At 53.7% G+C, this 23,139-nt stretch overlaps 1 protein-coding gene across 5 annotated transcripts in view; it reads left to right on the forward strand.

Moving 5' to 3' along the window:
* SPAG17 (sperm associated antigen 17) overlaps positions 1–23,139 on the forward strand; it is a 720,739-nt gene that overhangs the window by 171,454 nt on the left and 526,146 nt on the right. The window lies entirely within an intron of this gene.

Consider the following 23,139-nt stretch of genomic DNA (forward strand, 5'->3'; position numbering starts at 1 on the left):
AGTAGTGCACGTCTGTTGTGACCTGCAGCAGACACACAGGGCTTCAGTAGTGCACATCTGACGTGACCTGCAGCAGACACATAGGGCTTCAGTTGTGCACATCTGTTGTGACCTGCAGCAGACAAACAGGGGAAACATCCTTTTTTACGATTTTTTTTTTTTACGAAAGTCGTGGTTAACGAAAGCGCAACAACGCTTTTTTTTAACCACAACTCCGTTATTTTGTGCCTTAACTACGTATGTTCTGAACAACGAACATGCGTGGTTAAGGTACAAAGAAGGAAGTTGGCGAAGGAGGACGACGTAGGTGAGAAGGGGTCGACTAAGGTAAGTGCTGGGTTTAGGTTTGGGGAGGGGGTGGGGGTTAGGGGGTTTTAGGTTTTGGGGTGGGGTTGGGGGGTGGGGCGTTTTTGGTTTTGGGGAGGGGGTGGGGGGCCAGGGGGTTTTAGGTTTTGGGGTGGAGTTGGGGGGGGGTGGGGCGTTTTTGGTTTTGGGGTGGGGGTGGGGGGTCAGGGGGTTTTAGGTTTTGGGGTGGGGTGGGGGGGTGGGGCGTTTTTGGTTTTGGGGAGGGGGTGGGGGGTCAGGGGGTTTTAGGTTTTGGGGTGGGGTTGGGGGGGTGGGGCGTTTTTGGTTTTGGGGAGGGGTGGGGGTTAGGGGGTTTTAGGTTTTGGGGTGGGGTTGGGGGGTGGGGCGTTTTTGGTTTTGGGGAGGGGGTGGGGGGTCAGGGGGTTTTAGGTTTTGGGGTGGGGTTGGGGGGGTGGGGCATTTTTGGTTTTGGGGAGGGGGTGGGGGGTCAGGGGGTTTTAGGTTTTGGGTTGGGGCGTTTTTGGTTTTGGGGTGGGGAGTCAGGGGGTATTAGGTTTTGGGGTGGGGTTTGGGGGGTGGGGCGTTTTTGGTTTTGGGGAGGGGGTGGGGGGTCAGGGGGTATTAGGTTTTGGGGTGGGGTTGGGGGGTGGGGCGTTTTTGGTTTTGGGGAGGGGGTGGGGGGTCAGGGGGTTTAGGTTTTGGGGTGGGGTTTGGGGGGGTGGGGCATTTTTGGTTTTGGGGAGGGGGTGGGGGTTTTAGGTTTTGGGGTGGGGTTGGGGGGTGGGGCGTTTTTGGTTTTGGGGAGGGTGTGGGGGGTCAGGGAGTTTTAGGTTTTGGGGTGGGGTTGGGGGAGTGGGGCGTTTTTGGTTTTGTGGAGGGGGTAGGGGGTCAGGGGGTTTTAGGTTTTGGGGTGAGGTTGGGGGGTGGGGCGTTTTTGGTTTTGGGGAGGGGGTGGGGGGTCGGGGTTTTAGGTTTTGGGGTGGGGTTGGGGGGTGGGGCATTTTTGGTTTTGGGGAGGGGGTGGGGGGTCAGGGGGTTTTAGGTTTTGGGGTGGGGCGTTTTTGGTTTTGGGGTGGGGGGTCAGGGGGTTTTAGGTTTTGGGGTAGGGTTGGGGGGGTGGGGCGTTTTTGGTTTGGGGGAGAGGGTGGGGGGTCAGGGGGTTTTAGGTTTTGGGGTGGGGTTGGGGGGTGGGGCGTTTTGGGGAGGGGTGGGGGGTTAGGGGGTTTTAGGTTTTGGGGTGGGGTTGGGGTGGTGGGGCCTTTTTGGTTTTGGGGAGGGGGTGGGGGGTCAGGGGGTTTTAGGTTTTGGGGTGGGGTTGGGGGGGTGGGGCCTTTTTGGTTTTGGGGAGGGGGTGGGGGGTCAGGGGGTTTTAGGTTTTGGGGTGGGGCGTTTTTGGTTTTGGGGAGAGGGTGGGGGGTCAGGGGGTAGGACGTTTTTGGTTTTGGGGAGGGGGTGGGGGGGTCAGGGGGTTTTAGGTTTTGGGGTGGGGTTGGGGGGGTGGGGCGTTTTTAGTTTTGGGGTAGGGGGTTAGGGGGTTTTAGGTTTTGGGGTGGGGTTGGGGGTGGGGCGTTTTTGGTTTTGGGGAGGGGGTGGGGGTCAGGGGGTTTTGGGGTGGAGTTGGGGGGGTCGGGCGTTTTTGGTTTTGGGGAGGGGGTGGGGGTTAGATGGTTTTAGGTTTTGGGGTGGGGCGTTTTTGGTTTTGGGGAGAGGGTGGGGGATCAGGAGGTATTAGGTTTTGGGGTGGGGTTGGGGGGTGGGGCGTTTTTGGTTTTGGGGAGGGGGTGGGGGGTCAGGGGGTTTTAGGTTTTGGGGTGGGGTTGGGGGGTGGGGCGTTTTTGGTTTTGGGGAGGGGGTGGGGGGTTAGGGGGTTTTAGGTTTTGGGGTGGGGCGTTTTTGGTTTTGGGGAGGGGGTGGGGGGGTCAGGGAGTTTTGGGTTTTGGGGTGGAGTTGGGGGGGTAGGGCGTTTTTGGTTTTGGGGAGGGGGTGGGGGGGTCAGGGGTTTTAGGTTTTGGTGTGGGGTTGGGGGGGTGGGGCCTTTTTGGGGAGGGGGTGGGGGGTCAGGGGGTTTTAGGTTTTGGGGTGGGGTTGGGGGGTGGTGCGTTTTTGGTTTTGGGGAGGGGGTGGAGGGTCAGGGGTTTTTGGTTTTGGGGAGGGGTGGGGGGTCAGGTGGTTTTAGGTTTTGGGGTGGGGGTGGGGGGGTGGGGTGTTTTTGGGGAGGGGGGTCAGAGTGTTTTAGGTTTTGGGGTGGGGTGGGGCTTTTTTGGTTTTGGGGAGGGGTGGGGGGTTAGGGGGTTTTAGGTTTTGGGGTGGGGCGTTTTTGGTTTTGGGGAGAGGGTGGGGGGTCAGGGGGTATTAGGTTTTGGGGTGGGGTTGGGGGGTGGGGTGTTTTTGGGGAGGGGGGTCAGGGGGTTTTAGGTTTTGGGGTGGGGTTGGGGGGGTGGGGCGTTTTTGGTTTTGGGGTGGGGGGTTAGGGGGTTTTAGGTTTTGGGGTGGGGTTGGGGGTGGGGCGTTTTTGGTTTTGGGGAGGGGGTGGGGGGTCAGGGGGTTTTGGGTTTTGGGGTGGAGTTGGGGGGGTGGGGTTGGGGGTGGGGCGTTTTTGGTTTTGGGGAGGGGGTGGGGGGTCAGGGGGTTTTGGGGTGGAGTTGGGGGGTGGGGCGTTTTTGGTTTTGGGGAGGGGGTGGGGGGTTAGGGGGTTTTAGGTTTTGGGGTGGGGTGTTTTTGGTTTTGGGGAGAGGGTGGGGGATCAGGTGGTATTAGGTTTTGGGGTGGGGTTGGGGGGGTGGGGCATTTTTGGTTTTGGGGAGGGGTGGGGGGTTAGGGGGTTTTAGGTTTTGGGGTGGGGTTGGGGGGTGGGGCGTTTTTGGTTTTGGGGAGGGGGTGGGGGGTCAGGGGGTTTTGGGTTTTGGGGTGGAGTTGGGGGGGTGGGGCGTTTTTGGTTTTGGGGAGGGGGTGGGGGGGTCAGGGGGTTTTAGGTTTTGGTGTGGGGTTGGGGGGGTGGGGCCTTTTTGGGGAGGGGGTGGGGGGTCAGGGGGTTTTAGGTTTTGGGGTGGGGTGGGGCGTTTTTGGTTTTGGGGAGGGGTGGGGGGTTAGGGGGTTTTAGGTTTTGGGGTGGGTTTGGGGTGGGGCGTTTTTGGTTTTGGGGAGGGGGTGGGGGGTCAGGGCGTTTTAGGTTTTGGGGTGGGGTTGGGGGGTGGGGCGTTTTTGGTTTTGGGGAGGGGTGGGGGGTTAGGGGGTTTTAGGTTTTGGGGTGGGGTTGGGGCGTTTTTGGGTTTGGGGAGGGGGTGGGGGGTCAGGGGGTTTTAGGTTTTGGGGTGGGGTTGAGGGGTAATGCTTTATCAGGAATGCCTTTACAACGAAAATCGTTGTTAAGGCATTTGTGGTAAAATCATTAGTAGTACCAACGAGGTCGGTGTTCCGACCACGTTGTTAAGGCACTAGTTGTTTAGGAAATCGGTGTTCCGTCGTACAACCGACACACAGGGCTTCAGTAGTGCACGTCTGTTGTGACCTGCAGCAGACACACAGGGCTTCAGTAGTGCACGTCTGTTGTGACCTGCAACAGACACACAGGCCTTCAGTAGTGCACGTCTGACGTGACCTGCAGCAGACACGCAGGGCTTCCCACAGGTGAGGGTCATACTGGCCCATGGGGACTGATCTGACCGGTCAGTGTGTTCGATGGTTTTGACTGGTTCTGGGCCTGTTTTATGGTCTGCTGGGCTGGTTTTTACTGTTGATTTCTCAGCTATTAAAACAAACATTGCTTGCAGCAAGATGAAGTCTATGCAGCCTCCCATACCTTGCAAAAACTGCCCTGATGTGCAGATGTGTGCCATTGTTTTTAACCATCTGATTCTCATGGGACACACTCTTATCTTGGTGCCCGGACCTGTTGTCTGTTGCAATCTGACCATGGCACTACGGCTATACTGTCAGAACTGCCACAATATCCGAGGAGTGCACGGCGCTTCTAGACACCACTGCATGTGCTGACACCCTCCAAGCTAGCAGAATGAATGCCTAATTTAGAGTTTGGCGGACGGGTTATTCCATCACAACGTGACGGATATCCCGTCTGCTGTATTACAATTTCTATAGGATATAATGGGATTGTAATAGGGTGATGGGATATCCCTCATGTTTGTGACGGAGTAACCCCGTTCGCCAAGTTCATAATCAGGCCCTTTGTCTTGATGACATCGTTATCGGGATCCTGAGGGCAGAATTGGATCAAAGAATCCTGAGGCCCCTCCTTGCCCTTAATGAGGTGACAAGTGCCCGCCGCGGGGTCAGACATCAGTGGAGAACTGCACAACGCTGGAGGTGGTGCAGAGCCGCAGACCCCTCCTCTGAAGGCAAGGGTCCCAGGAGTTCCCTCTGCCAGAAGTTCCTCTGTCCCAAAAAGCCTGAGATCTCCTATGGTCCGCCTCCTGCCAAGAATGGACGGAAGAGAGAACCCTAACCAGTCATCCCAAAGAAGCTTGAGATGCCCTCAGAAACCAGCCTGGATGAGGCAACCAGCTGCCTGGGATGGGGCACCTTCCCGAACTGTGGATGCTAACAGAGGCCTACACTGGCAAGAGTTGGGATGGCAACCCCCGATAGCACCCTATTCCTCACTGAAGCCCCTTGCCTTCCTGAACTGTGGATGCTAACAGAAGGCCTTCACTGGCAAGAGTTGGGATTGCCGCCCCCGATAGGCCCCTATTCCTCACTGAAGCCCCTCGTGCCACTAACACTCAGCTTCAGCCATTCTAGTGAAACTGATTCTGCCAAACACACTGCACTTTTCAAACGTATCAATACCCCCAAAGCTTTCCCTTTAAGCATACTGGCCCTAATTTTAAGCAACCAGTGAGGTCAAAACATCCTTGAGACGACAACTTAGAGAGTGGTCTTCAGACACCCATTGTTGGCCTGAGCTGTGAACTGTTACAAACACCCATTCCATCCCCTCTCATCGGACCATGGGCATGTGTTGGCTTGTTGTATAAACATACTTATTGGATGACTGCTTGGTGAACCATTGTGCTCTAGACTTGTGATTACACACATTGCCTGTGGCATAACCATTGCACTCATATCTTATATTGAATCTGAAGCGATGACATCTTTTTGGGGTCTTAAGAGGGCTTATGTGATTTGATGACTAAATCGTGAGGTCTCGGGCAAGTTGTTTAGGGTTGGAGAGGGGACACCTGTTTGGCTCAAGAAGGGGGGAGGATGTTTGACACCAAGGATATTGATGGTGCGGGATGACCAGGTGTTGGGGTGGGGGTGGGGAGTGTAGTTTGACAGCAAGGGTAGTGATGGTGCAGGAAGTCCGGGTGTTCGGTGGGGGGGAGAGTTTGACACCAAGGATGTGGGTAATCTAGGTGTGACAGTGGGGGTTGACACCAAGGATATTGATGGGGTGGGTAGTTCAGATGAGTTTGGGGGACATAAGTGAACACTGACCCTCTTTTTAAAGAGTGAGGTCAGGGGAGGGGTGTTTGCAGTAAGAGCAGTGGAAGTGGTGATGTGAAAGTGATATTGTGAGATTGTCCACCGTTCGGGTGAGGATGGCTTTTGGGGTGCAGTCCTATTGAGATATCCTTTCTGTGATTACCTGGGGCTTGATTTAGATTTTGGCGGACGGGTTACTCTGTCAAAACCATGACGGATATCCTGTCCGCCAAAATATAAATAATATTATATCCTATGGGGTTTATATTTAGACGCACAGGATATTGGTCACCATTATGACGGAGCAGCCTATCCACTGAGATCCAAATCAGGCCCGTGGTCTGATCACAGCTTCTCGTGATCTCCCGACACCGGCCTAGAAGATATCAGTCCAAGATCAGACCAAAGGACAGTTGGGGTTGAGGCAGACTTCCGCTCTGTGCCGAACTGCACGTGTTACAAGATGGCCGCCACGCACCCCGCTCAGGTTAAGACATCCTCCGAGAGAAGCCTAATTGCATGTGACAGCAGTGTGGTGGGAGCACGTGCTCCACCCTCCATGTTTTGCTTCCCTGACACTGTAGGACTGCACTTGAGACCTCATGATCGTATTAGGGACTAATGCTGAACGGATGTGCCTGCGGTCCAGATGTCGCCTCTCGCTGAGCTAGCCTTTTCATGTCTGTCTTTTTAAGCCTACTTGTGAGTCTTTCAACACTGAGTCAAAAACAAAAAGGCCGCGGAGTGCTGGTGCCTTTCTTCAAAGAAGCTTCCGCAGGTCCAGGGGGATTCTGCAGGGGCAGACAGTGTCCCCACATGACTATGAAGACCAGGCTGTTGGTGGCCTTTAGACGGTGACAAGCCATGCAAGACATCGCTCTTGGGAAGCATGGGACAGCAGCTTAAAGGGTGGGAGGAGTTGTGCGTGCGAGGGTGGAGGCAAGAAATCTTCAGACACAGCCCTATCTGTTCATGGGGTACCGCAGCACCCAGAAAATGCCCACACTGCATCCCAAATCAGGGAAACTGAGAGATCCCTGACCAAGAGGATCACTCTCTTGACAGCTACCCTGAGGTGTGGACTCTTGTGGTGGGGGAGGTGTGGCCTCGAACCCTGTACTGCTGGTGGAGCTGTGGACACAGCAGGTGGTTGTATGGACGCTGGGGTCGGTGGAGGCATGGACTGTCAGACCCTGAGCTGCTGGGAGTGGTGGAGGTGTGGATTCTCGGACCCTCTGCAGCTGGGGGTGGGGGAGGTGGGGACTCCCAGACCCTGTGCTCTGATGGTGGTGGAGGCGTGGGCTGCCAGACCCTCTGCAGCTGGGAGTGGTGGAGGTCTGGACTTCGGGGGATGCTCGAGTTGTCGACTATCTGACCCTATACTGCCAGCAGTGGTAAATGTGTAGACTCTCAGACCCTGAGCTGCTGGGAGTGGTGGAGGTGTGGACTCTCAGACCCTGTGCAGCTGGGGGTGGTGGAGGTGGGGACTCTCAGACCCTGTGCTCTGATGGTGGTGGAGGTGTGGACTGCCAGACCCTCTGCAGCTGGGAGTGGTGGAGGTGTGGACTCTGGGGGGTGGTGGAGGTGTGGACTCTCAGACCCTGTGCAGCTGGGGGTGGTGGAGGTGGGGACTCTCAGACCCTGTTCTGCCAGGAGTGGTGGCGGTGTGGACTCTGGGGGGGTGGTGGAGGTGTGGACTCTCAGACCCTGTGCAGCTGGGGGTGGTGGAGGTGGGGACTCCCAGACCCTGTGCTCTGATGGTGGTGGAGGCGTGGACTGCCAGACCCTTTGTAGCTGGGAGTGGTGGAGGTCTGGACTCTCAGACCCTCTACAGCTGGGAGTGGTGGAGGTGTGGACTCTCGGACCCTGTGCTGCCGGGTGTGGTGGAGGTGTGGACTCTCAGACCCTGTGCTGCCAGGAATGGTGGAGGTGGGGACTCTCAGACCCTGTGCTGCCAGGAGTGGTGGAGGTGGGGACTCTCAGACCCTGTGCAGCCGGGATGTGGTGGAGGCCTGGACTTTCAGAACCTGAGCTGCTGGGAGTGGTGGAGGGGTGGCCTCTGGGACCCTATGATCAAGATTTAGTGGAGCCATGGATTCTCTGACACTGCTCTGCCAGGGGGTTGGAAGGGTGGACTCTGACCATGTGCTGCTGGGGGTGGTGGAGGTGTGGACTATAGAGGTGGTGAAGGTGTGGCCTCTGGCACCCTATGATCAGGAGTTGGTGGAGCCATGGATTCTCGGACACTGCTCTGCCAGGGTGGTGGAAGGGTGGACTCTCTGACCATGTGCTGGTGGGGGTGGTGGAGGTGTGGACTCTGGAGGTGGTGAAGGTGTGGCCTCTGGGACCCTATGATCAGGAGTTGGGAGTTGATGGAGCCATGGATTCTCAGACACTGTACTGCCAGGGTGGTGGAGGGGTGGACTCTCTTACCGTGTGCTGCTTGGGGTGGTGGAGGTGTGGACTCTGGAGGTGGTGAAGGTGTGGCCTCTGGGACCCTATGATCAGGAGTTGGTGGAGCCATGGATTCTCGGACACTGTACTGCCAGGGTGGTGGAGGGGTGGACTCTCTTACCATGTGCTGCTGGGGGTGGTGGAGGTGTGGACTCTGGAGGTGGTGAAGGTGTGGCCTCTGGGACCCTATGATCAGGAGTTGGTGGAGCCATGGATTCTCGGACACTGTACTGCCAGGGTGGTGGAGGGGTGGACACCCACTGCTTAACGTGATAGAGGGTCTGACAGGTGTCATACCTTTGAGTATTAAACGGTTCTGCTTTGCCGCTTGAGGAGTACAGCAGTATGGGTCATGCTTATGTGCCTGTCTCATGCAAGCACATACCTGTAGTGCCTGAAGTGGTGCCTGCCAGCCAGAAACAACCAGTATAGACAACAGCAATCCTGTCGGTGGGAATCACACTGGAGACCTATTGATTAAGCAAAGGTCAGCCTAGAGCATTCGTTAACACCAGCACTAGGAAGCAAACAGCACAACCAGAGCAAATGATTCAGGGGAATAATACTCTCCAGGCGGCCATCTTGGTTTTTGGGGGGACCTGGGATCCCCAGCCATCCTGGGGACTAACACTCTGCAGGTGGTCATCTTGGTTCTGGGAGGCCCAGGGTACCCACCCATCCAGGAGATAAACACTCCTTAGAAGGTCATCTTGGCTCTTGGAGGCTCAGGATCCTGACCCCTCCAGGGGACTAACACTCCACAGAATGCCATCTTGGCTCTGGGAGGCCTCGGTCTCTGCCCATCCAGGGCACTAACACTCTACCGGTGGCCATCTTGGCCCTGGGAGGCCCAGAGTATCCACCCATCCAGGGGCTAAACATTCCACAGAAGCCCATCTTGGCTCTGGGAGGCCTGGGTTCCCACACATCTAGGGCACTAGGAGTCCACAGAAGGCCATCTTGGCTCTGGGAGGCCTGGGTTCCCCACCCATCTAGGGCACTAGGAGTCCCCAAAGGCCATCTTGGCTCTGGGAGGCCTGGGTTCCCCACCCATCTAGGGCACTAGGAGTCCACAGAGGGCCATCTTGGCACTGGGAAGCCTGGGTTCCCACTCATCTAGGTCACTAGGAGTCCACAGAGAGCCATCTTGGCACTGAGAAGCCTGGGTTCCCACTCATCTAGGGCGCTCGGAGTCCACAGAAGGCCAACTTGGCTCTTGGAGGCCTGGGTTCCCCACCCATCTAGGGCACTAGGTGTCCACAGAAGGCCATCTTGGCTCTGGGAGGCCTGGGTTCCCACTCATCTAGGGCGCTAGGAGTTCACAGAAGGCCATCTTGGCTCTGGGAGGCCTGGGTTCCCACTCATCTAGGTCACTAGGAGTCCACAGAGGGCCATCTTGGCACTGGGAGGCCTGGGTTCCCACTCATCTAGGGCACTAGGAGTCCACAGAAGGCCATCTTGGCACTGGGAGGCCTGGGTTCCCCACCCATCTAGGGCGCTAGAAGTCCACAGAGGGCCATCTTGGCTCTGGGAGGCCTGGGTTCCCCACTCATCTAGGGCGCTAGGAGTCCACAAAAGGCCATCTTGGCACTGGGAGGCCTGGGTTCCCACTCATCTAGGTCACTAGGAGTCCACAGAAGGCCATCTTGGCTCTGGGAGGCCTGGGTTCCCCACCCATCTAGGGCACTAGGAGTCCACAGAGGGCCATCTTGGCACTGGGAAGCCTGGGTTCCCACTCATCTAGGTCACTAGGAGTCCACAGAGGGCCATCTTGGCTCTGGGAGGCCTGGGTTCCCCACCCATCTAGGGTGCTAGGAGTCCACAGAAGGCCATCTTGGCTCTGGGAGGCCTGGGTTCCCACTCATCTAGGGCGCTAGGAGTCCACAGAAGGCCATCTTGGCTCTGGGAGGCCTGGGTTCCCACTCATCTAGGTCACTAGGAGTCCACAGAAGGCCATCTTGGCTCTGGGAGGCCTGGGTTCCCACTCATCTAGGGCACTAGGTGTCCACAGAAGGCCATCTTGGCTCTGGGAGGCCTGGGTTCCCACTCATCTAGGTCACTAGGAGTCCACAGAAGGCCATCTTGGCTCTGGGAGGCCTGGGTTCCCACTCATCTAGGGCACTAGGTGTCCACAGAAGGCCATCTTGGCTCTGGGAGGCCTGGGTTCCCACTCATCTAGGTCGCTAGGAGTCCACAGAAGGCCATCTTGGCTCTGGGGAGGCCTAGGGGTCCCCACCCATCTACGGCACTAGGAGTCCACAGAAGGGCAGATTGGCTCTGGGAGGCCTGGGTCCCCACAGTCCAGGGCCCTAACACCCCCCAGACGGCCACCGTGGCTTCTGCCAGGTCTCATTAGCCGGTCCCCCCTCGTCTCTCACTTGTTTAGGTCAGGTGGAGCGGAAGGGGAACAAATTGCCGGGACTCGGGGCTACCAGCCTCCTTCCGCCCCCCATCAATGCCTAAAAGAAATCAAACCCACAAATCACCGGGCGGGGGCTTTGAGCACCAGAAGACGTGGCCCCCAGTCCAGAGAGCGGGACCAGTTATTGCTCCAAATTGACACCAGATGCACCGGCCTAATTGCTCCTGGGGGAGGGGAGAGAAAGAGAGGTTGTCAGAACAGTCTCCCAGCAGCTCATTCATCGCGGCGCTATAAATAGACGCCATGCCAGCGCTTTCGAACAAAAGTAGGAAAATCTTAGGCGGGATTACTCATGGTTGTAGCGCTTCCGAGCCGGCATTCTTGGGCCTCCAGGGAGGGGCGCAGGAACCGATGTAACAACTTTTATGGCGTTTTACCTCATTTTATTTTTTTCACAGTAAGTAAAGTGCTTATTGGCCCCCGGGGACAGGGACCAGATGTCAGGGAGTTGTATGAAATTTAGTGGAAACAAGTTGTAAAAGAATCCAGAAATACAAAAATAAAGGGGTTGTGGATGGCACACATCTGGGAATGCAGCTGTTCGCCTCGTCGCCGCTCTCGGCGGCATGCAGCGCTATGATAGCGCCTCTGTTAGGGCCGGGGCCAGAGAACGAGCCCTGAAGACGTCGGAGTCGATAAGGGCTGGGCAGAGTGTGCTCTTCCAGGGACCCCACCCTCCAGGGGCCCCACCTCCCAGGGGCCCCTGACCGGGCCATTTCTGTTCCGCAGGGAATCGTGCCCCGAAGACCTTGAATAATATTCAAATAGTTTGTTTTAAGTGCCATTTTCCTTTGATTTATTTTTATTGTGGGTGATGTGGGAGAGTCTATTACAGACATTTTACAGAGAAATGTGTTTGTTTCATGCTACATCCATAAAAAAGTTTCTTATAGATGAGAACAGGACCTGGGATAAAAGAAATGGGGGTGTCACCGAGATTATTTGCAGGAAGGTTAGTGAGCTGCAGTGTGGAAAACACAGAATATGACATGTAAACATAAGTTTAATCATTTGGAGCAGAGCAGCTGTGACTGTCAGTGACCTGTCCGAAGAGGGCCCGAAAGAGCTGAAACTGGATCTTAACTTCAAAGCTGTTCCGAACAGGGGTCCCCAACATCCTTAAAATGGCCGCTTTTCATCAGTCCGCGTGTCTGCAGCGGGTGTGGTTCTGTGTGAAGCTGCCTTTGTTTCCATCCCTTGAGTAACTCCTGTGGAGGAACCCCTCCCACACCCAGGCTCGGGCCCCTGTCCCGCCTCACACTCCCCGGAGTGCTGACGGCCCATGGGCATCTATTCATGAAGATGCCAGAGGTAGCGCAAGTGACGTCACGCACCCTGTGATTCCCTGATGATGTCACTGGGTTGACCTCCAAGCCTACATCTACCCTTGGGGAAGGGCAAGCAGTGGGAACTACATACAATATACCTGTATCTCTTGCACCAGGAGTGGCAAGGGTAGTGCCAGGGTGCCAAAGGGTCGGTCAGGAGCTACCCTGCCTACCCCTAAATAACGTCAGCGGCTTCTACTGCCAAAGCCTGTTCTTCACACAGGGGTTCTCTCCTTCCATCAGTGGTCTCTTAGAGCGTGGTGTGTGCCAGGTCCAAGGACTACTCATCCATTCTGCCCAACTCCTACCCGTGGTTGACAAAGATCTGTTGTGGTCTCCGGCTTTACCCTCACTGTTGTGCCTTTGTGTGTCCCTTTACCCTCGCTAGCTCACTAGCGTGCCTGTGTGTGTGTGTCCCTTTAACCTCACTAGTCTGCCTGGGTGTGCCTTTACTCTTGCTAGCTCACTAGTGTGCCTGTGTGTCTCTTTACCCTCACTAGCGTGCCTGGGTGTCCCTTTACCCTCGCTAGCTCACTATTGTGCCTTTATGTGTCCTTTTACCCTCACTAGCTTACTTTTGTGCCTTTGTGTGTCCCTTCACCCTCGCTAGCTCACTAGTGTGTCTTTGTGTGTCCCTTTACCCTCATTAGTGTGCCTGGGTGTCTCTTTACCCTCGCTAGCTCACTAGCATGCCTGTGTGTGTGTCCTTTTAACCTCACTAGTCTGCCTGAGTGTGCCTTTACCCTTGCTAGCTCACTAGTGTGCTTGTGTGTCCTTTTACCCTCACTAGCTCACTGTTGTGCCTTTGTGTGTCCCTTTACCCTCATTAGTGTGCCTGGGTGTCTCTTTACCCCCGCTAGCTCACCTAGTGTGCCTGTGTGTGTGCCTTTACCTTCGCTAGCTCACTGTTGTGCCTTTGTGTGTCCCTTTACCTTCACTTTTGTTCCTGTGTGTGTCCCTTTACTTTCTCTAGCTCTCTTTTGTGCCTTTGTGTCCTTTTACCCTTGCTTGCTCACCTAGTGTGCCTGGGTGTCCCTTTACCCTCAATAGCTCACTAGTATGCCTTTGTGTGTCCCTTTACGCTCGCTAGCTGACCTACTGTGCCTGTGTGTGCCCCTTTACCCTCCCTAGCTCACTATTGTGCCTTTGTGTGTCCCTTTACTCTCACTAGTGTGCCTGTGTGTATCCCTTTACCCTCGCTAGCTCACTAGCGTGCCTGTGTGTGTGTGTCCCTTTACCCTCACTAGTGTGCCTGGGTGTCCCTCTACCCTCGCCAGCTCACCTAGTGTGCCTGTGTGTGTCCCTTTACCCTCGCTAGCTCACCTAGTGTGCCTGTATGTGTGCCTTTACCCTGGCTAGCTCACTAGAGTGCCTTTATGTGTCCTTTTACCCTCACTAGCTCACCTAGTGTGCCTGTCTGTCCCTTTACCCTCGTTAGCTCACTGTTGTGCCTTTGTGTATCCCCTTACCCTTGTTAGCTCACTGTTGTGCCTTTGTGTGTCCTTTTACCCTCACTAGCTCACTGGTATGCCTTTGTGTGTCCCTTTACCCTCACTAGCTCACTGTTGTGCCTTTGTGTGTCCCTTTACCCTCGCTAGCTCACCTACTATGCCTGTGTGTGCCCCTATACCCTCCCTAGCTCACCGTTGTGCCTTTGTGTGTCCCCTTACCCTCGCTAGCTCACTAGTGTGCCTTTGTGTGCCCCTTTACCCTCACTAGAGTGCCTGTGTGTCACTTTACCCTCACTAGTGTGCCTTTGTGTGTCTCTTTACCCTCATTAGTGTGCCTGGGTGTCTCTTTACCCTCGCTAGCTCACTAGCATGCCTGTGTGTGTGTCCTTTTAACCTCACTAGTCTGCCTAGGTGTGCCTTTACCCTTGCTAGCTCACTAGTGTGCTTGTGTGTCCTTTTACCCTCACTAGCTCACTGTTGTGCCTTTGTGTGTCTCTTCACCCTCGCTAGCTCACCAGTGTGCCTTTGTGTGTCCCTTTACCCTCATTAGTGTGCCTGGGTGTCTCTTTACCCCCGCTAGCTTACCTAGTGTGCCTGTGTGTATGTCTTTACCCTCGCTAGCTCACCTATTGTGCCTGTGTGTGTGCCTTTACCTTCGCTAGCTCACTGTTGTGCCTTTGTGTGTCCCTTTACCTTCACTTTTGTTCCTGTGTGTGTCCCTTTACTTTCTCTAGCTCTCTTTTGTGCCTTTGTGTCCTTTTACCCTTGCTAGCTCACCTAGTGTGCCTGGGTGTCCCTTTACCCTCACTAGCTCACTAGTGTGCCTTTGTGTGTCCCTTTACGCTCGCTAGCTGACCTACTGTGCCTGTGTGTGCCCCTTTACCCTCCCTAGCTCACTATTGTGCCTTTGTGTGTCCCTTTACTCTCACTAGTGTGCCTGTGTGTATCCCTTTACCCTCGCTAGCTCACTAGCGTGCCTGTGTGTGTGTGTGTCCCTTTACCCTCACTAGTGTGCCTGTGTGTGTCCCTTTACCCTCGCCAGCTCACCTAGTGTGCCTGTGTGTGTCCCTTTACCCTCGCTAGCTCACCTAGTGTGCCTGTATGTGTGCCTTTACCCTGGCTAGCTCACTAGTGTGCCTTTATGTGTCCTTTTACCCTCACTAGCTCACCTAGTGTGCCTGTGTATCCCCTTACCCTTGTTAGCTCACTGTTGTGCCTTTGTGTGTCCTTTTACACTCACTAGCTCACTGGTATGCCTTTGTGTGCCCCTATACCCTCCCTAGCTCACCGTTGTGCCTTTGTGTGTCCCCTTACCCTCGCTAGCTCACTAGTGTACCTTTGTGTGCCCCTTTAACCTCACTAGAGTGCCTGTGTGTCACTTTACCCTCACTAGTGTGCCTTTGTGTGTCTCTTTACCCTTACTAGCTTACTAGTGTGACTTTGTGTGTCCTTTTCACCATCACTAGCTCGCCTAGTGTGCCTGTGTGTCCCTTTACCCTCACTAGTGTGCCTCTGTGTCCCTATACCCTCACTAGTGTGCCTTTGTGTGTCCCTTTACCCTCACTAGTGTGCCTTTGTGTGTCCCTTTACCTTCACTAGTGTGCCTATGTGTCCCTTTACCCTCGCTAGCTCACTATTGTGCCTTTGTGTGTCCCTTTACTCTCATTAGCTCACCTAGTGTGCCTGTGCGTGTCCCTTTACCCTTGCTAGCTCACTAGTGTGCCTGTGTGTCCAATCAATCAACCATGGCTTATAGAACGCAGCTACTCACCCATAAGGGTCTCAAGGCGCTGGGGGAGCGGGGTCGTGTAGCTTCCATCAGTGAGGTGGTTCTCCAAAAAGCCGCATCTTCAGCTCCTTCGTGAAGTTGAGGAGAGGGGTAATCTGTCTGAGGTGTAGCGGGAGGGTGCTCCAGGCCGTGGCTACGATGTGAGAGAAGGAGCATCCACTTGTTCTTGTTTTCCTGATGCGAGGTTCTTTGGCGAGAGAAAGCTGGGCTGATCGAAGGGTCCTGTGGGGTGCGTGTCCCTTTACCCTTGCTAGCGCACTAGTGTGCCTTTGTGTGTCCCTTTACCCTCGCTAGCTCACTAGTGTGCCTGAGTGTCCCTCTACCCTTGCTAGCACACTTGTGTGCCTTTGTGTGTCCCTTTACCCTCGCTAGCGCACTAGTGTGCCTTTGTGTGTCCCTTTACCCTCGCTAGCTTACTGTTGTGCCTTTCTGTGTCCCCTTACCCTCGTTAGCTCACTGTTGTGCCATTGTGTGTCCCTTTACCCTCACTAGCTCACTGGTATGCCTTTGTGTGTCCCTTTACCCTCACTAGCTCACTAGTGTGCCTGTGTGTCCCTTTACCCTCACTAGTGTGCCTGTGTGTCCCATTACCTTCACTAGCGCGCCTTTGTGTGTCCCTTTACCCTTGCTAGCTCATCTTTGTGCCTTTGTGTCCCTTTACACTTGCTAGCTCACCTAGTGTGCCTGTGTGTCCCTTTACCCTCACTAGCTCACTAGTGTGCCTTTGTGTGTCCCTTTAAGCTCGCTAGCTCACATACTGTGCCTGTGTGTGCCCCTTTACCCTCCCTAGCTCACTGTTGTGCCTTTGTGTGTCCCTTTACCCTCGCTAGCTCACTAATGTGCCTTTGTGTGCCCCTTTACCCTCAATAGTGTGCCTGTGTGTCCCTTTACCCTCACTAGTGTGCCTCTGTGTCCCTTTACCCTCACTAGCTCACTAGTGTGCCTGTGTGTCCCTTTACCCTTGCTAGCTCACCTACTGTGCCTGTGTGTGTCCCTTTACCCTCACTAGCTCACTGTTGTGCCTCTGTGTGTCCCTTTACCCTCACTAGTGTGCCTGTGTGTCCCTTTACCCTCACTAGTGTGCCTGTGTGTCCCTTTACCTTCAATAGCTCACTAGTGTGCCTTTGTATGTCCGTTTACCCTCGCTAGCTCACTAGTTTGCCTTGTGTGTCCCTTTACCGTCGCAAGCTCACTAGTGTGCCTTTGTGTGTCCCTTTACCCTCACTTTTGTGCCTGTGTTTGTCCTTTTACTTTCATTAGCTCAGTGTTGTGACTTTGTGTGTCCCTTTACCCTCGCTAGCTCATCTAGTGTGCCTGTGTGTCCCTTTACCCTCACTAGCTCACTAGTGTGCCTGTGTGTCCCTTTACCCTCACAAGCTCACTGTTGTGCCTTTGTATGTTCCTTAACCCTCACTAGTTCACTAGTGTGCCTTTGTATCCCTTTACCCTCACTAGTGTGCCGTTGTGTATCCCTTTACCCTCACTAGTTCACTAGTGTGCATTTTTGTCCCTTTACCCTCACTAGTGTGCCTTTGTGTGTCCCTTTACCGTCACTAGCTCACTAGTGTGCCTTTGTGTGTGCCTTTACCCTCGCTAGCGCACTAGTGTGCCTTTCTGTGTCCCTTCACCCTCGCTAGCGCACTACGATGCCTTTGTGTGTTCCTGTACCCTAGCTAGTTCACCTAGTGTGCATGTGTGTCCCTTTACCCTCGCATACGCACTAGTGTGCCTGTGTGTGTCCCTTTACCCTCATTAGCTCACTGTTGTTCATTTGTGTGTCCCTTTACCCTCACTAGGTCACTGTTTTGCCTGTGTGTATCCCTTTACCCTCACTAGCTCACTAGTGTGCCTTTGTGTGTCCCCTTACCCTCGTTAGCTCACTGTTGTGCCTTTGTGTGTCCCCTTACCCTCGTTAGCTCACTGTTGTGCCTTTGTGTGTCCCCTTACCCTCGTTAGCTCACTGTTGTGCCTTTGTGTGTCCTTTTACCCTCACTAGCTCACTGGTATGCCTTTGTGTGTCCCTTTACCCTCACTAGCTCACTGTTGTGCCTTTGTATGTCCCTTTACCCTCGCTAGCTCACCTAGTGTCCCTTTGTGTGCCCCTTTACCCTCACTAGTGTGCCTCTGTGTCCCTTTACCCTCACTAGTGTGCCTTTGTGTGTCCCTTTACCCTCACTAGCTCACTAGTGTGACTTTGTGTGCCCCTTTACCCTCGCTAGCTCACCTAGTGTGCCTGTGTGTGTGCCTTTACCCTCACTATCTCACTAGTGTGCCTTTGTTTATCCTTTTACCCTCACTAGCTCACCTAGTGTGCCTTTGTTTATCCTTTTACCTTCACTAGCTCACCTAGTGTGCCTGTGTGTCCCTTTACCCTCACCAGTGTGCCTTTGTGTGTCCCTTTACCCTCACTAGCGTGACTTTGTGTGTCCATTTACCCTCGCCAGCTCACCTAGTGTGCCTGTGTGTGTGCCTTTACCCTCACCAGTGTGCCTTTGTGTGTCCCTTTACCCTCACTAGCTCACTAGTGTGACTTTGTGTCCCTTTACCCTCGCTAGCTCACCTAGTGTGCCTGTGTGTGTGCCTTTACCCTCGCTAGCTCACTAGTGTGCCTTTGTGTGTCCTTTTACCCTCACTAGCTTACCTAGTGAGCCTGTGTGTCCCTTTACCCTCACTAGTATGCCTTTGTGTGTCCCTTTACCTTCACTAGCATGCCTATGTATCCCTTTACCCTCACTAGTGTGCCCCTTTATCCTCACTAGCTCACTAGTGTGCCTCTGTGCCCCTTTACCCTTGTTAGCTCACTAGCGTGCCAGTGTGTCCCTTTACCCTCGCTAGCTCACTATTGTGCCTTTGTGTGTCCCTTTACCCTCATTAGCTCACCTAGTGTGCCTATGCGTGTCCCTTTACCCTCGCTAGCTCACTAGTGTGCCAGTGTGTCCAATCAATCAATCATGGCTTATAGAACGCGGCTACTCACCCATAAGGGTCTCAAGGCGCTGGGGGAGCGGGGTCGTGTAGCTTCCATCAATGAGGTGGTTCTCCAAAAAGCTGCGTCTTCAGCTCCTTCGTGAAGTTGAGGAGGGGGTAATCTGCCTGCGATGTAGCGGGAGGGTGCTCCAGGCCGTGGCTACGATGTGAGAGAAGGAGCATCCACTTGTTCTTGTTTTCCTGATGCGAGGTTCTTTGGCGAGAGAGAGCTGGGCTGATCGAAGGGTCCTGTGGGGTGCGTGTCCCTTTACCCTAGCTAGCGCACTAGTGTGCCTTAGTGTGTCCGTTTACCCTCGCTAGCTCACTAGTGTGCTTGAGTGTCCCTTTACCCTTGCTAGCGCACTTGTGTCCCTTTGTGTGTCCCTTTACCCTCGCTAGCGCACTAGTGTGCCTTTGTGTGTCCCTTTACCCTCGCTAGCTCACTGTTGTGCCTTTGTGTGTCCACTTACCCTCGTTAGCTCACTGTTGTATCTTTGTGTGTCCCTTTACCCTCACTAGCTCACTGGTATGCCTTTGTGTGTCCCTTTACCCTCACTAGCTCACTAGTGTGCCTGTATGTCCCTTTACCCTCACTAGTGTGCCTGTGTGTCCCATTACCTTCACTAGCGCGCCTTTGTGTGTCCCTTTACCCTCGCTAGCTCACTGTTGTGCTTTTGTGTGTCCCTTCACCCTCACTCTTGTGCCTGTGTGTGCCCCTGTACTCTCACTAGCTCACTAGTGCGCCTTTGTGTGTCCCTTTACCCTCACTAGCTCACCTAGTGTGCCTGTGTGTCCCTTTACTCTCACTAGTGTGCCTTTGTGTGTCCCTTTAAGCACGCCTGCTCACATACTGTGCCTGTGTGTGCCCCTTTACCCTCCCTAGCTCACTGTTGTGCCTTTGTGTGCCCCTTTACCCTCGCTAGCTCACTAATGTGCCTTTGTGTGCCCCCTTACCCTCAATAGTGTGCCTGTGTGTCCCTTTACCCTCACTAGTGTGCCTCTGTGTCCCTTTACCATCACTAGCTCACTAGTGTGCCTTTGTGTGTCCCTTTACCCTCACTAGCTCACTGTTGTGCCTCTGTGTGTCCCTTTACCCTCACTAGCGTACCTGTGTGTCCCTTTACCTTCACTAGCTCACTAGTGTGCCTTTGTATGTCCGTTTACCCTCGGTAGCTCACTAGTTTGCCTTGTGTCCCATTACCCGCGCAAGCTCACTAGTGTGCCTTTGTGTGTCCCTTTACTCTCACGTCTGTGCCTGTGTGTGTCCCTTTACTTTCACTAGCTCACTGTTGTGCCTTTGTGTGTCCCTTTACCCTCACTAGCTCACTTTTGTGCCTTTGTGTCCCTTTACCCTTGCTAGCTCACCTAGTGTGCCTGTGTGTCCCTTTACCCTCACTAGCTCACTAATGTGTCTTTGCGTCCCTTTACTCTTGCTAGCTCACCTAGTGTGCCTGTGTGTCCCTTTACCCTCACTAGCTCACTAGTGTGCCTGTGTGTCCCTTTACCCTCACTATTTCACTAGTGTGCCTTTGTGTCCCTTTACCCTCATTAGTGTGCCTTTGTGTGTCCCTTTACCCTCACTATCTCAATGGTGTGCCTTTTTTTCCCTTTACCCTCACTAGTGTGCCTTTGTGTGTCCCTTTACCGTGCCTAGCTCACTAGTGTGCCTTTGTGTGTGCCTTTACCCTCGCTAGCGCACTAGTGTGCCTTTCTGTGTCCCTTCACCCTCACTAGCGCACTACGATGCCTGTGTGTGTTCCTGTACCCTTGCTAGCTCACCTAGTGTGCCTGTGTGTCCCTTTACCCTCACAAGTGCACTAGTGTGCCTGTGTGTATCCCTTTGCCCTCATTAGCTCACTGTTGTTCATTTGTGTGTCCCTTTACCCTCACTAGGTCACTGTTTTGCCTGTGTGTATCCCTTTACCCTCACTAGCTCACTGGTGTGCCTTTGTGTGTCCCTTTACCCTCACTAGCTCACTAGTGTGCCTTTGCTTGTCCTTTTACCCTCACTAGGTCACTGTTGTGTCTGTGTGTATCCCTTTACCCTCGCTAGCTCACTAGTGCACCTTTGTTTGTCCCTTTAACCTCGCTAGGTCAGATGGGGCGAAAGATGAAAGCACTGACAGGGCCAGGCCTGTGAGACCAGATTTGAGCCATGCCAGAGCTGAGTTGGATGTACCAGCGACTCCTGGGTGTCCAAGAAGGATGGAGTAGTTGACAGTGTCAAAGCTGTAACAAAGCTAAAAGTATCAGCATTTGGACACTATTGCTATCAGTGGCTTAACTATCATTATCCTGAGCTGCTAGGAGCACCAACTCTGCACCATGTGTGGGACAGAATCCATCATTAGGGGGAATAAGAACCATCTCTTCACCCTATATTACTTTAACTGGGTGGATGTAACTTTCAAGTATTGTAGCTGATGTTAGAGATGCAGGGCGGTAGGATGTGTATAAAGATATATATATATATATATATATATATATATATATATATATATATATATATATATTCACTGAAAAAACCAAAGGTTACTGGGAAGTTATAGTTAGGATCTGAATTTACTCGCACAAAACCATAGAAATTCAGCTGTTATAGTTCTTTCAAGTAGCTAGAACTGGCGCCCTTAGGTAATTATCACTCGCACCCTCGCCAGGCCTGAGGCCAACCCCTATAAGCACCCACCCTTGCACTGTGCACGGCCTTCGCCTGTGTGCAGTAAGGGTTGCCCGCAAGTGGTGGCCGGCAGCCAGTCCCTGCGGCCAACCCCCCTAGGCACCCAGCCCCATGTTGTGCACGACCTCTTTGAGTGTGAGAATAGGTGTGAGAGGGTGTATCTGGGTGTGAGAGGGGCTGTCAGAGTGTCTGTCTGGGTGTGAGAGTGCGTACATCATGGTTTTAGTGGGTGCATCACTATGAGTGCAGGTCTGTGAATGGCTGCATGAAGGTGTCAGTGGATCTGTGGGCATGTGACAGTTTGAATAGGTGTGTGAGTGGGTGCGTAACTGACTGAGTGGGTCTATGAGTGGGTGCTTGAGGGCCTGACTGGGCTGTGAGCGCGTGGGTCTGCAAGTGGGTTCGTATGTGTCTGAGTGGGTCTGTGAGTGGGTGCGTAAGTGTTTGAGTTGGTGTGTGAATGGGTAAAAGACTGAAAGAGATAGAGAGAGAAAGAGAGCAAGAGGATAGAGATAGTTTTTTAGAATTTGATATGTGACATACTGAGATGTTTCCGGACAAATTAAAAAGAAAAATGTGTTTGTTATTTAAAAAGAGTAAGATTACCTTTTAGTATGAGCCTTAAAAATTTGTAGTTAAAAAAATAAAAAGAGGGAAGCGAGTCCAGCTGGAACACACTGAGCTATTGCCTTTTTTAAAAATGAAATAGTTTTTTGCCCTTTATGGGCTATCTGGGACCGCTAGTGAGCCCTCTAAGGCTCTCCCGCGGTCCCTATTTATTTTTTATTTTTTATTTTTAGAAAATGCCATTTACGGGCTATCTTGCACCGTGGAAAAGCCTTAAGGCTTCCCTGGCAGTGCCATTGCTTCAGCAAGCAGGGAGCTGCTTTAACAGCTGCTCCTTGCTTGCTGAAGCAAACCTTTCATCTCTGTCCCCTGTACGCATACAGGGGACAGAGATGAAAGACCTGCTGTGCTTTACACGTCCTGCTGTCAAAACCCGGAGTGTTTGCTGTGGCTTGGCTTCAGCTGCAGAGCTTCAGCTAAGCCACAGCAAATAGCTATATCCCGGGGTTGGGCATCCTGGGACATAGCAGGATCTGGCCCTGGGGGGTGGCGGTCCCCAGGGGCATCAGTGACTCCACATAGGGGGCCATGCGGTACCCCTCCAATGTGGTGGTCCCCGGTGCTAATGGGGGTCCAAAACCGATCCCCTTCACTATTTTTATGCTTTGTCCCAGGGGATGGTGGTCCCCGGGGCGTGGTGGGGCCGTGGGTTCCCCTGCATATATTTAAATGGAAGCCCCAGGGAGGTGGTGGTCCCCGGGGGATGGGGGGACTGCGGGCCCCCTTGCATATAATAGATTGAAAGCCTTGGGGAGGTGGTGATCCCCAAGGCTATTGGAGGTCCGGACCAATCCCCTTCACTATTTTTGCGCTTTGCCCCAGGGGATGGTGGTCCCCGGGGCGCTGTGGGGCAGCTGGTTCCCCGCATATATTTAAATGGAAGCCCCGGGGAGGTGGTGGTCCCCGGGGCATGGGGGGTTTGGCCCCGCATATATTTAAATCAAAGCCCCAGGGAGGTGGTGGTCCCCAGAGTGTGGGTAGGCCGCGGGCCCCCTGGTGTGCCGGGGGGCACGGGCCCTCCTACATATATTAGATTAAAAGCCTCTGGAATGTTGTGGTCCCTGGGGCTGTTGGGGGTGGGGGGGGCATACTTGTTTGTTTGTTTTTTGCCACAAATTTGTGAATATTGTGATTTTGCGGGAAAAACAAATATAAAAAATGCTTTTTGCTCTGGGGTGGTCTCTCTTGGACCCACCCCCCACCAGAGCTAAGGAGTCAAAGTGACTCTACCCTGGTCCCTTTTATTTATGTTTTTTACTTTTTTTACTGGGATTCGCCTGAAGCTGAATCCCAAGTTGGCTGCCAACACTACCTGGTTGAAAGTGTTGGCAGCCAATCAGAGCTGTACCTTTCCCTGCATGAGCTCATCTTTGTTTGCGAATACTTCACAGCCAGATATTTGAATTTCACTACATTTCTCAAAAACTACTGAAAGAATTTACACCAAATAAGCGAAAGCATAATCTGCATACTGAAGCCTACCTTTCTGCCAACGTTGGTGTAATTCCGTCCAGTGGTTTGGGCTGTAGCAGTGTTGACAGATCCTATGGGAATTCACAAGGGAAACACAACATTTTTTGACCCCCCCCCCCATTTACTCGGCTCCCGCTTGATGGATCACCCCAAAACTCTCTGTGTGCAACAAGAATCACCATAACACTTTGTTTGGAAAA

This window comes from Pleurodeles waltl, chromosome 8 (assembly GCF_031143425.1).
Source record: "Pleurodeles waltl isolate 20211129_DDA chromosome 8, aPleWal1.hap1.20221129, whole genome shotgun sequence".
NCBI lineage: Eukaryota > Metazoa > Chordata > Amphibia > Caudata > Salamandridae > Pleurodeles > Pleurodeles waltl.